Source organism: Hakea prostrata, chromosome 2 (assembly GCF_041222555.1).
Source record: "Hakea prostrata isolate BN-2017 chromosome 2, UWA_Hpros_2, whole genome shotgun sequence".
Taxonomy (NCBI): domain Eukaryota; kingdom Viridiplantae; phylum Streptophyta; class Magnoliopsida; order Proteales; family Proteaceae; genus Hakea; species Hakea prostrata.
Window position 1 is genome coordinate 21,001,591 of NC_142601.1, and position 11,592 is coordinate 21,013,182.

General features: G+C 36.9%; 1 non-coding gene across 1 annotated transcript; it reads right to left on the reverse strand.

The window, feature by feature from the left end:
* Positions 1-10,650: 10,650 nt before the first annotated feature.
* Positions 10,651-10,952, reverse strand: LOC149024012 (signal recognition particle RNA). Its single transcript, XR_016171967.1, has one exon.
* Positions 10,953-11,592: the final 640 nt, after the last annotated feature.

Genomic DNA, 11,592 nt, shown 5'->3' on the forward strand with positions numbered 1-11,592 from the left:
AATAGATGATTGTAGAGCTTAGATTTATAAAGAGGCAAACATTTCGGTAGTTTTCAATGTGGGACTAAAAAGCAAGCATGTGAATTAAAAATTACCTTCTAGATGACGACTTTGGAAATTGGAATATGAATATTTTACTCTTTTTTATGACTCATTGGGACAAGAATATTTTATTCTTTACTCGATTGGACTTGAACATTATTTCTAAACAATAGCCATTTTTTATGTTCACGATTCTCTAGAATTTTTTTTTTCTGCTTCTACTTTAGACTTCCCCCATGAACTTATCAAAAAGGTTTCTGATTTTATTTTTTTTATCCAGTTTTATCTTCTTCCTTTTCTTTTGAATATTTTATTCTTTTCTCTATTGGGTTTATTAGTTATTATCTTTTCAATTCATGGTTGTTAAAATTCTTTTTTGCTTTTTGACTTCGTCACGAACTCTTGGGAAGGTTTTTTTATTATTTTTATTTTTTTAATCCAATAAAAATATACTTTGTGTTTTAGATATAATATAGGTTATAATTTTTTTCTCCATACCTCTCCACCATATATTTAGGAGGGATTCACCTATGAATGTTTTTAGTTCACTTTATCAATGCTCAAACCGGAGTGGCCATGGCCTGCCTCTCCCCTAATTTTTGAAATTTGCCTATAGAGATACCCTTTTGTTCCTCTTACTATATGTGAAATATCAATATTTGGCCTTATTCCTAAATTTTTGAAACTTTCTTAGAAAGACTTCTCTAGACCTCTTTTCATGTGTAAAATACTAACACTTGCCCCCTCTCTTCTGCCCTTGATTTTTTAAAATTTCCCTTGAGAGACTGACTCACTTTTCATGTCTAAAATACGTACAAACACTTGACCCTCTTTTCATGTGGTTTCATTATCTATCCCTCCAATATTAAATCTTGACTCTGCCTCGATATCAAATGTGAACTCTCCTTCTAAATGTATGGTGGAAAAGAATGAAGAAAGGACAATTCTCTACCTCAAGGGGTAGAGGATCCAAACTCGTCTGTACTCAATCTTTACCCATATCAAGATAATGTTGCAAGGTATGGTCCACTTTATCAATGCTCATAGATGGACTTTCTCTTGAATGTGTGATGAAAGACTATAAGGGAAGCACAATCCTCTACCCATCAAGATTATCTAGACTCGGGACAAATCTAGTCCTCCATGGGTTGTGGGACCTATCTTTGGTATGTGCTGCCAACATCCCATGAACGATTTGGGTTTGTTCCCTCCCGTGAAAGCTCCTTACACATTGTGACCTTCGAAATTGGGAAACCCTCCTTCCCAATTTTATGTAATTCCATCCCCTCTTCCTTCTACTCTTCCTACAGACTGATTCAAGATTTTGAGATCAAATGAATAGGTTAAGAAACACAGGAGAGGCAACTCATAATATAACATCAGCCCAAGAAGGGTCAGGATAGGTTTGAAACTGATTGAGTTGCTAGAATATGAAAAGCTTGATTGGTAATGTAAAACGTTTTCAGATTCTCCCTGAATTACATTGTCTAAGGAGCTTTTGGATTCCTCATCCCTTCTCCAAAAGCTTCCGAAAGCAAACTCTCCTTATTGGCACAAATCTCCCAGAACCTTCTCATCAATTTCAGAAAGAGTGAGCTCACAACTTTGATCGGAATTGAAAGGAAACCCTCTTGTCCTAATTGTCAAAAGATCTCCTTGGACACTCAACAGTTCAGATATGTATGAAACTCCATCCCTCCCCTGAGTCTTCTCTCCTTTCTTTCTCTTTCCAATTGTCTTTAAAGCAAATCTTTTTGAGATTACCACCAGTTTGCAAGGAAGTCTGAGCAGAAGAAAGATGATCTGAAGGATGAAACAGGAGAAACAACAAGAGATGACAATGCAGTCAGCAGCAAGCATGTTTGGATCCTCCATGATACAACTGGGATTGTTTGGTGGAAAACAGAAGAAGATGGTTAATAGGAGTTGTTTCTTGTATAGGGATTATTCCTTTCTCCTCTGTAGAGGATTTGGGAAGTGTGAAGCAAGAACAATCTTGGTATTACTTGTACTATTAAATTACCCCAATTTCTGAAATCTATCTTTAAAGCTAACAAATAAGTTTTCATAATGTACTCCAATCCTTTATGAAAAAGAAATGAAAAGAAAAAAAAGATTATATATACACCCCTAGATTTGCAAATTATTACTTTTATACTCTTAAAAAATTATTATATTAGAAATGTCTACATGTCCCTAATCCCATTACTTTAAACAAAAAAAGACATATTTATGCTTGCTAAATTTTGTTTGCATTTGAGTTAAAAAATGAAGATATATTTATAAATAAGTCATGATTACTCTTCACCCTTCCCTCTTCTGTTGTTCTTTTCCCTTGAAAATCAAAATTGGCTTGAAACGAAAAGAGAATTGTTTGGAAATTTGAAAAATTAATAAACTGACTCATCATTTGAAACTCATTATTCTAACAGCAAATGTGCATTTGATATATAATTTGAAAGATAAGAAGTAAAAGTGGTGTAGATGTAATGGAACTAATTTTAGAAGGTGTAAACGTAATAGTTTACACACTTAAAGATTACGTATGTAATTTTAGGAAAAAGGTATAAAGATAGATTACTTTGCATACTCCCTTATAGTCGACCATTGTGTTCATTCTTTCCCTTCATTCATATCTAGTCCCCTTTTTTTGTGTAAATATGCATTTTTCATTTTAAGAGCTTGCATTTTGTTGGGAAAAACGGTCATTGTCATGCTTGTATTTAAATAATGGAGACATACATCAAGAACTAAATATAAAATAATATGTATTATAACAGTAACACATCTAAACAAATGGATATATAACAATGCAATACATTTTTAACATAGAAATTAAACTCTTACAATGTGAAGGGAAAAATACCATGGTACCATGGCCAAGTAAAATTTTTATCATGAATTAGAGTTTTTTTTATTTTGGTATAAATTCTCATTCTCCATTTTGCCTATCCAAAAGAAATTATATAAGAATTTATTTTTGGTAAAAAAATGAAAAATTGTTTGGTAACTTTTGTTCAAAATAAATTATGGAATAAAATAAAATTTGATAATAAAAGATAGTAAAAATTGAGAATGAACTTTTAGGATTGGGGAGTGATAAAAAGGAGAAACAATAGGCTTTTCATAAAAAGAATGCATTTTTAATAATACACCCTCAATTTGCATTTGAATTTTAAGTGACTTGTGTAACCCATAATCCATAATAGAAAAAAGTTTATCAAGGATTTTGGGTTTTTTTCCCCTTCAATTCTTTAAACAAAAAATAGAATTTAAAATAGACACCAAACAAATTAAAAGAATGAAAAATGTCAGAAAAATGAGAATGGGAGTTGACACCAAAAAGGCCCTTAGTAATGAAATTATAATATTTCTTCTAAGTACACTTAAGGGTGTCAATTGGTATGGTTTCGGTAATTCAATACAGTTCAGTATGTTACCAACTTTGACTACCGAAAACCAGAACCGTACCTTACCGAATTTAAACGGTTGTGTACGCTTTCGGTATTCACAAAAACGGTTTGGTACAGTTTCGATATTAAATTTAGACAATACATTTAGACACTTATTGACCATGCACCTAGTGAGTCTAAGTGGATGCATAGGCATCAGGAGTAATGGGTATATATATATAAACACATTACATTCACAATCATCACCTAAATGAATTGAATAGTAATATAAACATAAACGTCAAATTACCTTTTATTTGTGCAAAATCTCACGCAATTCATAAGAAGATATTTGACATTTGTAATAATAAAAAATAGAATCAAGTCAAATACACAATATAGGATAATGTGTTCCTCACCTTTCAATGACAAGAATGATCTCCAAATGTCCAAGAAATCCACAAATTCAAGACTATAAATAAGATACAAGGAGCTTAAAAAACATAAAGACTGTTGTGGAGAACGTATATCCCGAGGACCCCCCCTTGGGACGAGCTCACACCCCCACTCGGGGTAGAGAAGTCATCTTGAGGGAATTCTAAGAATCCACTTATGGAGAAAACATATACCCCTTCGGGACGTGTATCTTCTGTATGCTCAGGAGGAATAGTGTTCTCCCTTGAAGGGCACAGAAAACCCCCTCGGGAGAAGGTTTATTGACTCTCTCGGGAGGAGGCATATTCACTCCTTCGAGGAACATGTTCGTAATAAGCTCAAGAATCCCACTTGGACTAAATCCAAGAGAGATGTTGAAGACGGCCAAGTCAAGAGAGTTAGTTACAGATAACTACTCAGTAAGGCCGTTCCGAGAATTGGGGAGATGAGTCATCAGATAACGGCTCTATCTGGTCCGACAAAGAAGGAGCCGTTATTTCGAAGATATTCCACTCACTCTTCAACTGTCGATCCGAAACTCAAGGAAAGCGTTGCCTTCAGGTAACTTCTATATAAACCCACCTCCTACATGGAGAAAGGGACAACGAGAATTCATCTGATCATTTATGCATTATGTTCTTGAGAACTCTCTCAAGAACCCTTATTGTTGCCTTGGCTGATTTGGGCGTCGGAGGCGGTTCCCCGGCCAAAACTTGGCTAGACCGTTCTTGTTTTCTGGTGAGGTGCAGGCATCTCAGTTATTCGAACTTGGTTGAGGAGCTCTTAAGGTGATCATCTCAGTATCCGGCCCCTGAAGAAGTTCTACGCGCAACAAAGACTAAGTTAGGTTTAAGTTGGGAATCAAAACAAGTGTCATACGAATCCAACCTGCGCTCTCGGATAGGGGGCGAGAAGTCAAGCCTCCTAGGGCAGGTCGACCGCCCATGGTTGTCTGCCCCTTGGATGATCAAATTGCTCTATTTTGAGCTCTTTTCAAAATCAACTCTTTCTTCTTCTTTTTTTTTTTTTTTTTTTTTTTTTTTTTTTGGGGTGGTTTGGGACTTTAATCGGATAGTAGAATTGTCCCAAAAACATCTTCCAAACATCCCAATTAGTCCTCAATAAAAAAGCCCCAATTTGATTATTAGAGAGCCACCCACGGGCATCTCAAAGAGGATGAATTGGGTTCAAATGGAAAAGATAACATGATTCATCACTTAATAGGTTTGGAAACATAATGGGGAACAACAACAAAATAGAGTTTTCAAACTCAAATTCCCGAAACTGCCCTTTTCTCGGTAGGGGGCAGTTGGTCAAACCAAATCACCTGCCCCAATCAACCAGCCCTATATCTTTCACATGCTAAACTATTTTTGATGGGCTTCAAAGTGTAAAATCCTCTAAACATTTCTAGATCAATTGTATACTTTGCCTTAGCATTGGAGTCCTCCAACATAGGTTTACGTGCATGCCAAAATCTCCTTTTTATGCCTTCCGGATTGACTTTCTTTCTCCTCTTGAAATCAATTAGGGTGACCGGGTCTTCTTCTAGTTCATCCAAGTCCATAAGTTTGATTTTCAAACTTTCTATCTCAACTCAGATGGTTCAAAGTTGCCTTCTACTTGCACTTTGGGTTTGTAGACCTAAAATGATGGTTATCGAGTTAGGATTTTAGAGGATTTTATACATTTGCCCTTGTGGTGAAACTTGTAACTGTACTTGTCCTTCTTGCTCTTGCTACTGCACGCGGCTGGCTTTTACACCAAATGGATGTTCACAATGTGTTCCTCCAAGGAGATCTTGATGAAGAGGTTCACATGGTTTCCCCACCAGGTTATCGTCGAAAGGGGGAGAACCTAGTGTGTCGCCTACATAAGTCTTTATATGGACTCAAATAGGCCTCTAGACAATGGTTCGCTAAGTTCTCCACTACATTACATGAATTTGAATTATCTAACCCCAAGCGGACCATTCTTTGTTCATGTTGAGACATTGAGAGGATATTGTCTCTTATATGTGGATGATATTGTCATCACTGCTTCTAGCAATACTTTGATTCAATCTGTCCAAGTCATGATTCACCAACATTTTTACATTAAGGACCTTGGTACGCTCAAGTGTTTTTTGGGTATTGAGGTTACTCATTCTACCAAGGGACTTTATCTTTGTCAACGGAAATGTGTGATAACTCTATGAAATAGAGTTAATTCTAGTAATTTTATACTTGAGATAGCTTGATTTAAGAGTATTTTATCTTTGTTTTAGTGTTAATTGTCATTAAATTTCGTTTTAGTGAGTCTTCGTGTTTTTGAATTGTGTAAAGGTCTTTTATGTCATTCATGCATGAATTTCTATTGAATTAATGGATGGAATTGATCAGTCTTTCTCTTGGTCTTGTAGGAAAAGAATCATAAAGGAAGATACGACATGAAACATAGAAGAGGAACAAAGAATATGTCTTCTCAGTTTGTTGTAGAGATGCTACAGCATTGCGGTAGCAGAATATTCCCAGATTGAACACACGTGGTACCACTTAATGAAATGACTGAAAAGGACTAACTAATTGGACTTTCTTCTTGTCACTACATGAAGGATCTCAACCCTTGATATCAAAAGAAAATGTTCTAATCCTACAAGCCGCTTTTACCTTTTCACTTTGGGAGAAAATTAGGGAAAATAAAGAGGAGGAAGAAAGAGAAGAACGGGAGAGGAGAACCAGAGGGAGACGGAGGTGGAGCTCGTGCATGAAGAAGCTCTGCTGGAGATAGGAGGCTGGAGCATTGTGGTAGTATCTCCCAGTTTTCTATTTGGTTTTATCATTCTTACTTCTTCATATTCTAGCTGAACTTTGTTAATGGATACACTTTTTTCTCTGTGTTTGAAGCCTAATATGAACTAATTTCTTTGTTTGTTGGGATGATGAGAGTACCCGAACCTGTGATTTGAGCTGTAATTATCCACTTTGTTGTAGCTCTGATGTAGCATTGTTTATGATCAATGTATTCACCATATGCGTTTTTAAGTAATTTTATTTATTGATTGACCATCTGTGAGTGAATGCTGTGGTTTTAGTTAATTAAAATTTAATTAGAGCTAGATAATTGTTGAATAATGTGAGTTAGCTTAATTCTTATTTCGGTTTAGCTAATTAGTAGGTAGGGTAGGAATACTCACCTGCCTCACATAACCATTATTGGAACTCGGGCGTAATTTGCATCCTCAGTTCAATTCCCCATAGGAATATGAGGGCTTTGAAAAAGGATGTTAGTCCATATGTGGATTGGAAGATACCCGTATGCAATCGTGTTACAGGTTCTTTGATATATGCTTTGTGTTGCAGTGTTGTTGTAGCATCCACAACCCAAATTCAGGGGAGGAGAAATTGTTTCCCAACATTCATACCACTTCCTATAGTTCTTTATACTGAATATTCTCCATTTGGGTATACATTGCTTGGGATATCACAGGGTTGTGGTATGGGACACATGCTTACTAATGCCCAGTGGTTCATGATTCCGGATGACATATCTAGGGAGTCTAGATTGCATGGCTTGGTACCCCATACATGCTACTACCATCTCGGTAGGAGAATTGAAGCCGAATGACCCGTGATAATAGTGATGTGACTCTGTTTCACCCTGCAGCGGTAACCAGTCTATGTGGAGATTCAGTAGTCCACTATTGATCATGCATTGGTAGGGTTGCATATTTTAGGGTTTGGGCTTATGGATATCCAAGGAGCGGCCAAGAGTCATGAGGGGTTATGAAAGTATCCGCCCCAACAATATATGGATGACCATAGGGTTAGGGAATGGAGTCCAACAACGGTAGCCAGTCCATGAGGGTTTTCATTCCTAGGTAGGGAAAGATACTGAACCAAGTTGATTGGTGCCATAGGGGAAGTATCTGGACTGCATATAGTATGTTACCGTATGACCTTTCATTGAATTAGAAACCCCGACATGCTCCAGTACTCATGCCAATGGTCGTGGTAAGAGAGTGTTGACCTAAACCTCAGCCATGGTTGATTTACGAGGACTGAATCCCTTTACCCGGGATCCTAACAGAGGTAACCAGTGTGTGAGGGATCAGAGTGACTAGACCTACCCAGAGAAGGGCTGGTGTTATATCTTAAAGCATATCAACCACGTAGAGACTTGCATAGTTAGATTCTAGATGCATTCATATATTTGCATAACATTCATTATGTATATGCTTACTTGGATATTTTGTCGATATGTATGTGAGAAGTGTTTTCCTTACTGAATTCGTCAGAACTCATTCCTTTTATTTGTACGTTACATTATATTATAAAGATGGGTTTACCTAATCAGGTGAGCTTCTGTATGACTGGAGCAACTCCTATGAAGAGAATGTTGTACCATCAATGGGAGACAGAGATGCATGTCATGAAACATCCTGTGGATGGATGGAGTGCGCTTATAGCACCCAGTGATGACAGATCGCTCGGGATTTTGAGAAGGCTTTGGAGCAAAGCTGGAGAACTCCCTATATTGCTAAAACTGAAGCAAAGGGTATAGCCCAGGAGCAAGTTACGAGAATAAAACTACTTTAGTTTATTTATTGCTTCCACTAAAATAGATAAATTTTGTTGATTTCTTTCATTCTTTTTTTTTATTCATTTCTTTGGAGTATTTTAGACTCCTGTAATCATTTTTAATTAATTATTTGAACTTGTTCTTCCTTATGATTATTATTACTTGCATTTATTATTGATGATAAAACCGAGGATATTGTGACGGATCGCACCCACGGGTTGTCGGGCGGAATTGATACAGGCAAGTGGGGTGTGACAACAGAAGCCTCCATGGTTGTCCTTGTCGCACAATGGGGAGAGGTCCATTTTCTTTGAAAGATAGGTTGCCCACAATCAGAGGAGATAGGTGGATGAGACATGATGGGGTTATTTAGGCTCCTAAGAAAAATTGGTGATCCCTAGTTCAAAGGGTAAAAAACAGTTGATGAAGGGGAAGAAGAGAATGGCTGAGGGAGGGGGAAGGTAGGAACGGGTAGGGTGGGCCAGATGTCTAGGGAGAAATATGGGCTTGGGTTGGAGGGATTAGAAAGGGCTTAGGTGAAGTGGGAAAAGGGAGTGAGGATTTAGGCCCACTTATGAGGGAATCATACCTATGATAGTTGGGGTTTGGTTTAGGTTGAGACAACGTTTTGCATTTGGTTAGAGGTTGGGAGTGGGCTAATATAGCAAAGGAGGGGGATTAAGAGAGGGTGGGTAGTTAGTGATAAGGCCTAAGAAAGTGGTTGTGGGGTTTAAGGGATGGGCTTAAACGGGTTGAAGGTGGGGGCCCCATTAGGGAGAGAAGGTTGGATAATTCTTGAGTTAGAGGGGATGGGGTGTTGGTGGTGGGGACCAATTGAAGAGATCGAGTGGTGAAGTAAGTGGTTTGGAGGGATAGAGGTAGGATCTGGATGAAGCAAGGAGGTAGGAGGTACCGGAGGTTATTAAATTGTTTATTGCAAAAGAGGTACGCAAGCTAGGGAGGGTTGAGCATATAGGACTGGGACCTAGGATGGAAGGAAGGGAATGATTACAAGAGCTAGTCGTATGTGTTAACTTAGGCAAGAGGGTTTCCATATTAGGCATGGAGGAGGAACAAGGGATAGCTTTAATGAAAGAGGTGTTTTCCCCACTCAGTAAGGCTAGAGTACAACAATAGCATTGGCAGCGACAACGCTATTGATTCCGCTGGAGGGGTTTGAAATTCCATGGAGGCATTAAGATAGTGGATTTTTGGATTTTTTTATTAATTCCTTTAATTTTTGGATTTTTTATATTAATTTCCTTCATTTTTCTACTTTTTTCTCTTCTAACATGTGAAATGTCACTATTTGCCCCCCCCCCCAATATTGAGAACATCAATTTATTTATTGTTTCTCTTTTTTCATTTTTTTTGTTATTATTTATTTGATTTTATATTCTTTGTTTCTTTATTTTGTTTACAATTTTTGCTATTTGATTTTATATTATAAATAAAATAATAAAATGTCTATTGTTAATAAGGGAACTAAGTACCATTGTTTTGCATCTCTTACCTTAAAAAAAATAAAAAATTTGGTTAGCATCTGACTTTTTAGGGTTGAAGCCTAAATAGGTATAGGTAAATTTGCATCAGTACAAAATAGATAAACTATTTGATTTTTTTTTTTATTGATATAGGTAAATTTGGTGAATTATTTACCTATATCTTGTTGAAAAAAAATATCATTATCAATAATTTACCTATTTTTATCAAATATGTGTGGGTCCCACAAAATATATGTGGTCTATTCCTTAATATAATAAAATAATTCATAGGTGGGACCCCCAATGGGTCTTATAAGGACTCACACAATATGTGTGGCGAAAAACCATTGATGTTTCCCCAATCTGGACTTCCATTCTTCGCCCCCCCCCTCAATATTGAATCCTGGTTCCGCCCCTGAGTGGCAACAACATTATCGAGGAAAAACCTGACAACAAGGAGCCTTCAAGCCTAATATTGGGAATAACAGTTGCAAAGGAGGGGTTTGATATCTTACCAATGACAATTGTGATGTTTGATGGTGCAAGCGTCGATTTGAAGCTTTTAGAAGATGTATGAAATAAACCATGGTTATAGTGTGGAATTAATCATCACAACATCTATAGCTAAAAAGCAGGTATTTGGTCAAATGGAGGGGTGGCCTTTTTCTACATGTCATGAATTAAGAAGAGATGGAGAGGCTACCTAATGAAGGTGTATATCATTTTTAAGTATAAAAAAAGGTGATTGTTTGATTGGGACCATCTTTTGGGGCACCTGGGCTGAAGGTACATCGATTTGTTATCCTTCCACCATCAAGAGCGAGAGGTTCTCACTGCTCTGTGAAGCCAGCCTGGTGCATTACCCTCTACTTTAGGAACCATGAAGCCTAGGCCTTTGCCCAAGTTACAAAGCTCAACTCCCAACTTGGAGAGGGCATACCGGTTGTTGTACCCATCAACCCAACCCAACAAGAATTGAACCAACATTCAATCACCTAAATGCCCCACTTGGTTACAAGCTCACGCTACTGGGCTCGGCAATAGATGATTGTAGAGCTTAAATTTATAAAGAGGCAAACATTTCGGTAGTTTTTCAATGTGGGACTAAAAAGCAAGCATGTGAATTAAAAATTACCTTCTAGATGACGACTTTGGAAATTGGAATATGAATATTTTACCTTTTTGAATGACTCACTGGGACAAGAATATTTTATTCTATTTTTTTCCCTTCTATTCTTTAAACAAAAAATAGAATTTAAAATAGACACCATACAAATTAAAAGAATGAAAAATGTCAGAAAAATGAGAATGGGAGTTGACACCAATAAGGCCCTTAGTAATGAAATTATAATATTTCTTCTAGGTACACTTCAGGGTGTTAATCAGTACGGTTTCGGTAATTCGGTAAGGTTTCAGTACGGTACCAACTTTGAATATTGAAAACTAGAACCGTAACTTACCCATTTTAAACGGTACGGTACGATTTCAGTATTCACAAAAACGGTTTGGTATGTTTTCGGTATTAAATTGGTACGGAAAAATGGTTTAAACACGGTATCTAGTGTGGTACACTTTTGTACAAACAAACCCATGCCACTTTTGCTATTAGTTCATTAAAATCCTAATGAAATTGCGACCAAACAATTGATAGAATTTGATATTAACAGAGACAAAACAAG